The sequence below is a fragment of the Leptopilina heterotoma genome, unplaced genomic scaffold (assembly GCF_015476425.1).
Source record: "Leptopilina heterotoma isolate Lh14 unplaced genomic scaffold, ASM1547642v1 Lhet_372, whole genome shotgun sequence".
NCBI classification, from domain to species: Eukaryota; Metazoa; Arthropoda; class Insecta; order Hymenoptera; family Figitidae; genus Leptopilina; species Leptopilina heterotoma.
Genome location: NW_025111050.1, coordinates 195,730 through 203,030, shown reverse-complemented (window position 1 = coordinate 203,030; position 7,301 = coordinate 195,730). Strand labels below are relative to the sequence as shown.

The 7,301-nt window shown below is 24.1% G+C and overlaps 1 long non-coding RNA gene across 1 annotated transcript; it reads right to left on the bottom strand.

Annotated features, from left to right (window-relative positions):
• Positions 1–1,783: 1,783 nt before the first annotated feature.
• Positions 1,784–6,393, bottom strand: LOC122505821. Its single transcript, XR_006301949.1, has 5 exons — positions 6,260–6,393; positions 5,866–5,939; positions 5,675–5,734; positions 5,260–5,544; positions 1,784–2,130 (listed from the first exon to the last, which is right to left on the bottom strand). It is a non-coding gene; the product is annotated as an uncharacterized LOC122505821 (long non-coding RNA).
• Between the last annotated feature and the right edge of the window lie 908 nt (positions 6,394–7,301).

Genomic DNA, 7,301 nt, shown 5'->3' with positions numbered 1-7,301 from the left:
TAGTTTATGAAGCAAACAAAAAGACACAAAAATTTAGAATTTTCTTATAATTTCGAAACTATTAATTTTCCAAGTACTTTTAATAAAATTCCCTGACTTATCCTTGATTTCCCTTACCTTGTGACAACCCTGATTCTATTTTAATTTTAATCTTTCTTTTAAATTCTAATAAAATTTTTAAACAATTTAGATACATAAGAATTGTATAGTATTTTATAATTTTTGCAGGAAGAAAAAAATGAGTTTGAGTTATGACGACGATAATGCTGTGGTGCGACAAATTTTGGAGTTGGCAGCTACCAACAATCCATTTGACATTGATAAATTTTTGATATATAATGATGATGATGCGAATTACAAATATATCACATTGGCTGCACGTAAAATAATACACGAAGAATTTTGTATAGAAAAAATTCGAACACTCATGGCGACGTACTGGCAGGATATAGGTATCTGTATTGACGGCTTCACATTGATGCAGTGGATGGTGATGGAAAATCTAAAAGTAGATTCTATAAGATCAGCAGCAGATGCAGGGATATTCGTCAGTGCTTTATCCGAAAAAGAGAAAGAAACCGTAATAACCATAACATTAATGCAATTGCAGAAGGAGAAAAGAAATCGATATGAAATTTTAGAGTACATCCAAATTATCGAATTTTTTCTAAATTGTGAACAAGAACCGTCGTTCGGTGACTTAGTGTCACTCGCATTTATTTTCTACTTCTATCAAAATGTCTTGAGTAATGACTTTAAGCAAACATTGAAAAATTTGAAATCAAATTCAGAAACTTTCAATATACTTATTTCTCGATTAGAGTTTTTCGGAGATAGAGAAATTATAAGTGACAGAAAAATTACGGTTAAAAGTTTTTTTCAAATGGAAATTTGTGTTGCAGCGAAAATTATACCAGATGAAGCATTTGCAAATGCGCTGAATTACCATTTGTTCCAATTACAACCGTTCCGAAAATTTTTCCAAAAAAAATTGGACGACGTAAAAGAATTTTCAAAAGTAATGCCAATGGCAATTGAAACGCTTGTTAATAATTTGCCAATAGTTGATTTATGCGCGCATATAATAATTAAGTATCTCAGCAAAAATGATTTGGCAAATTTGAATATGTCATTTTTGTAAAATGTTTTTTCTCAATACCAGAAGACTTGTTTAATTTTTATCAGCTGAAGATTGTATTTTATTTAAATCTAGTTGAAAATAAAGAATTTTCATTGTAAACAAATGGATTTTAGAATTATTTTAGATTAACATATTTTTTATTCAATCACTAAATTTTCAAAAAAACTGTCTAAAAAATTATTAAAAATATTTAGTGTAGAGAAGCATTTTAAAAAGGTTTCAATTTCAAATTTTAGAAAATAAAATTTTTTAATAATTATAATAAAAAATTGTGAAGAAAATATTTTTTTTTTAAAGTTTTATTTAAATAGTTTTTAAATTGTTTAAAATTTCGTAAAAGTAGACGACTGTGTGATTTACCGCAATGGAATCTGTCTACAGTTTTTACAAAAATTGAAATTGAAAAAAAAATTATTCACGTTAAAAAGGAAAATTAATCCTATTGATAAATTTTATTCAAATTGATTTTTTATTTTTATCCAAAATCCAAACATAATTGAATTCTTGAGAAGAATTTTATAAAATCTTTTGAAAATAATTAATAACAATTAAAATAGTTAGTTACTTTTTATGTGAATTTTTGAAAATTTTAAATCGCGATATTTAAAAATAAAAAATTTTTGTAATTTGTGTAATAATAAATTGAATATTTCTTTTTCGGCCTAAAATTTGCTATAGTTTTAGTAAATAATAAATTTGAATAAATAATTACAAATTTTTGTAAACAGTTATCAGATAAAAGTAAAAACTTTACTTTTTCTTAATAGTAAATAGGAAACTGACACATCAATAAAGTCCTCGGAAATAGGTATCATTACAATTATTTACTTTTCCTTAGTTAATTTCATTAACAATGTCATTGCTTTAACTGCGTCTCGTCGTGACTATTTTACTATTTGAATAAAGTTATGAGCCATTGAGATTTTTTCCATATTTCTTGATATCGTTGACTGCATTTGGTTGACAAATCCTTTAAAGCATGCACCAATCTAAAAGTAATTACATTCTTAAAAAAATTATTTTTCTTAAAGTTAGATTTAAAAATTTTAAATTTTCAAAATTTAAACATTTTTATAAAACTTTTTAGAATATTCTTTTTTTAAATATATTTTACTAAGAAACAAAGTTTCGTTTTAAGCAAATTTTATTTATGAATATTTTTTTCTGTATTTAATATTATTTAGACAAATTGCTGGTCAACTATTTCTAAGAAAATTCGAATTTAGAAATTTTTATTAGTTTTTAAATTATTTCAGATTCAAAAATTAAAAAACGTACATATCAACTAACAAATTGCTGTGATTTATTATTTTCTAAAATATTTATAAAATTCTTTGAAACAATTCAATTTTTTTAAAAAAATTTAATAAAATCCTTCGGAAGAATGGAATTATTTTCATAAATAATGTAATTGTTTGCAAATAGAGTAGGATTGAGTGAAGAAATCACATTTTTACTTTTCACGCAATAAAATCAAAATGCAAATTTCTTGTTTTTTAATTTTCAATTTGTATACTTAAAATTTATTTATTAAGATTCAAAATTATTGTAGAAAACTTTTTTGGATTTTGTGAATGGAATAAGTTATAAGAATTGTAAGAAAGCATTGTTAATGCATTTTTTGCATTACCTAATGGGGATAAAAAGATATTTTGTGATTTTCGCAAAATACTTTATTCTTGAATTTTGTGATATTATATATTTCTTTTGTTATTGAAATTGTATTTCATGTTAAATTTACCAGCTTTTAATTTACAGTTATCAAAATGAGCAACTCAAAAATAAAAATTCCAATAAAAACTTAATATTATCGACACTTCTATACTAGAATAAAAAGTTACGTGTAACTTCAACTGGTAAAATAGTTTATTAGTTTTAATATAAAACCTAAATGTCTTTTTCACCCCAATTCTACTCTATAATAAAATTCTTTCTAGAAATTCAATTATTATCATTAATAAGAAAATTACAAATTTCACAAACAAGAGGTTGGTAGACACCCTGTTAAATGTATTATTAAAAAAAACCCGTCGAATAAACCAGGAAAAATTTGGACAAAGCCGGAAATTGTTTTCAACCAAAATAAACACCGTGTTTAACTTTTGCCTTTACATTGCTCAAAATATCTCTAAAAGTTAAAAAAATTCAAAACATTTTTATACTTACATCTTCGTTATAAGAAAGTATTTTTGAAAAATTATGCTAAAATGTGACTAAATAACATGTAATATTCAATTATATAAAGTTTAAAAGCTATCCATTAAAAAATGTAAAATTTAGAAATTTTCGATTTTTGAAAAATATTTTTATATTTCCATTTTAGTTATAAAGTAGTATTTTTTGCAAAATTATGCTAAAATGTTAATAAATAACATGTAATACTCAACTATAGAAAATTTAGAAGCAATCCATGAAAAAAAAATTTAGAAATTTTCAATTTTTTTAATTATTTGAAAAAATTGAATATCTCCCGTTCTAATTAATATTTTTTTTACTCTCGAGTAACTGTACTAATTATAGTCAAATTTAATAAAATAATTATTTAGCCTAAATATTTCTATTGAATAAGTAAAGTATTACTGAAGAGCACAAAAATAATGAAGCTAAATGCCATAAAAAAGAAGAAAAAATGTTGAATTTTAGGAAATTCGGTTTTTTGAATTTTTGCTAATTTTCCATAATTTTAGTTTTTTTACCGGAGAGTGGAGACTATTGAATAAGTAAAGTATTTTTGAAGAGCACAAAAATTATGAAGCTAAATGCCATAAAAAAGAAGGAAAAATGTTGAAGTTTAAGAAATTCGGTTTTTTGAATTTTTGCTAATTTTCCATAATTTTAGATTTTTTACCAAAAGGGTGGAGGCTATTGAATAAGTAAAGTATTTTTGAAGAGTTCAATAATAATGAATCTTAATGATATAAAAGAGAAGAAAAAAATGTTAAATTTTAAGAAATTCGGTTTCTCGAATTTTTGATAATTTTTGATTTTTTGCTAAAGGGTGGAGACTATTCAAATAGTAATATTATAAGTACTACCAAAGTAGCTAATGGTAACTAATTATTAATTTTCCGGTCAAATTAAATTCTCGTCTATTTTCTGATTTTCCAGATTGGTAGAAACATTGTTAAATGTATTGGTAGAAACTTTAGTTTACGGGTTTTACCCGTCGAAGACGGGTACGACGGAAAGCAATTAGACGATTCCGCCGTAGAGAGGTTCATTAAAATGCTATTAGTGAGTGAACGTTCAGGGATGTGTCAACCATTTTAAATCATATGATCTTTAAATATATGAAATAGAAGTTATGATAATTTATTAATAACCTTATTTAAAAATATGTATTAACAATCATTGAATTCTTGCAAAGAATTTTGTCAAAAAATTTGAGAATAATTGAATTCCTTCGCAGAATTTTATTATTTATGAAAATAATCGAATTCTCGCGAAAAATGTAATTAAAATTTATAAAAATCTTAATTAAATTCTTTTGAAGAATATCTTTAAACTTTTTTAAAATAATGGAGTTTCTTTAATAGTTATAATTGAAAATTTTGAAAGTAATTGAATTATACAAAGAATTTTTTCAACTTTTTCAAATAATCGTGTCTGTTAATAATAATTTTAAATATTTGATTTTTAAAGTTGATTAAAATTGTATTAAAAATAATTGAATTCCTCAGGAGAATTTTATTATTTACAAAAAATAATTTAATTTTTGCGATAAATTTTAAATATATAATTATTTTTTTAAAAATTACTTTGATTTGTTATTCTATTTATTTTATCACTTTTTATGTTTATTTTTTATAATATATAAAATATATCACAAAATAAACAAAAATTATAAATCAAACATAAATTAAATAATATCAATAAAAAAACATCTGTATAAAAATTACAATTCGAAACTTTTCGGCCCTGAATTTCATGGCATTATCAGTGAGAGTCACAACTCTCACTGATATAATCCCTTCTACTTCTACCTGGCGATTTTCCACCGTATAGAAGTCCGCCGTAGCGAGGTTTGCCTGTATATATTAAATACAGCTTGCTAACTGAATGTAAAAAAAATTATTAATATTCATATTAAAAATTAATAATTAATATTAATTGTTTACCATATTAGACCATCTTGGCAAATGATGTTACATGTAACGTGTTGTAAAATAATAAAGTAGAAATGTGAATTTGTTGAATATCTTCTTCCTTGTTCTGCACTTTTTAACCATTGTCGATGCTCACAAAAATAATGATAAAGTGGTAACACTATTACACTAATATCATGAACAGAAGCAATTGTCAATAATGTCTTGTCATTGTTGTATTCTGCTTTTCCATGCCATAAACATCCAATTAATTACCCTTTTGCCACTTGTATTTATTCTTCAGCACTCATTGTTTATCTGAAAATTAATTTTTTATTTACAACAAAAGAACAATTTTTTTGTTTTTGTTTTATTTCCTTTTAATTTATTATTAGTTAATATTCTTGTTTATTATTATTCTTATATTGATTTATTTATATTAAATTACCTTTAACATAAAGATGGTATATCGGATGCTAATGTTTTCTTGAAAATATTTGCAGCATTACTGTCAATGAAAACGTTTCACAAAAATACAACAGTGTTAATGAAAATGCAATCTCTATCGCATAAATTATAATCCTATAAATTCCGAGATTGAATTTTTACTTGTGATGATAAAAATAGTTTAATATTTACTCTCGTATTAACTGCCATTCGACCGTGATCGCCAAATATCTTCTAGTCACTCCTGTCATTTCCATTACTCAACTCTTTTAAATAAAAAAAAATTATTAGTTTTCTTTTATATAAAAGAAAAATAAGTTTGTCTTTTTTAAATTTATATTTAAAGCTAGATAAATAAATTAAATTAAATAAACTATGAAAGTGTGAAACTACTTTGTTTTTTTAACTTTTACATTTTTTTAACAATCGTTCAAATAAATATTATAATTAACTGATCATTAATAATTATTATTTTTACTAATTATCAATTTTATATTATTACAATGACAGAGAATTTTATCTTTTAATGTATATTTATAATTAATCAACTAATATTCGAAGCACATGTTTCAAAATAACAACAAACCTTCTTTTACGAGATGTCAGATTTCTGTTCCACATTCCGCTCAAATAATCGCTACGCCATAGAAATAACATAGAGCGGAGGCAAAACACTCAAGATTAGTGCCTTCCCTGAGGGAAGGCATTAATGCGCACGAGTGTACACGACCTGGACAGACTGAATGAAAGAATACGAAGTTTATTATAGTTAATTTTGAAATAAATTTTTCCAAAAAAATTTGAAAGCGTAAAAGTAGGCAATGCTTCGATCACACTATACATGGACTTGTTTAAAGTAAAATTGTAGTTGTGCCTTTCAAAAATGTATAAATTTAAATAAAATCACGATTTGTAATAACATCTTTAAATTGTTTCTACAGGAATACAAATATAGGCACACTAATTAAAAAGGTCTTAAAATGTTCGATTTTTTATTGTCTATTTAGAAACTTATTGAACTTTTATTTTTATTCTACGCCGCTCTAGGTATTTTCATAAGAAGACGTTTAATTAAATTTTCTTAAAAAGTGTCATCATTCAATCAAACCTTCATATATTTTCTTACAGTCGTAGCACACTAATGGGATAGTGAAAAAAGTTTGAAAACATACGTCTTTTAGCTATTTTCCTTGTAGCTGAATTAATATTTCACACGCCTCAAAAATAAAAACGTTAAAAATGTATAGTTTTCTGAGAGTTTCAAATGAAATTTAAGCGTTTTTTCAATTTTAAACTCATAAAATTAATTGACAAATTAATATTTTGTTCTAATACTGTACATAAATGTTGCTTAGTATATAATTTAGGAAAATATGATTAAACAATAAGTTTCAATCTATAATAATACGGAATTTTAAGTGTTCGATTCGAGTATCATAAAAGTTAACAGTTTCGTGGATTTGCCCATATCGTCACCTATTGAGATAAAATTCGGTACACATTTTCATTTACAATTGTAGATTTTAGGAAAATTTTAGTTAACCTGTGTGGATGTCATATTTGCGAAGTAGAAAGGAATGAAATCAATTTTTTTCTAAAAAATGTTAAAAATGAATATTTCCTACCCT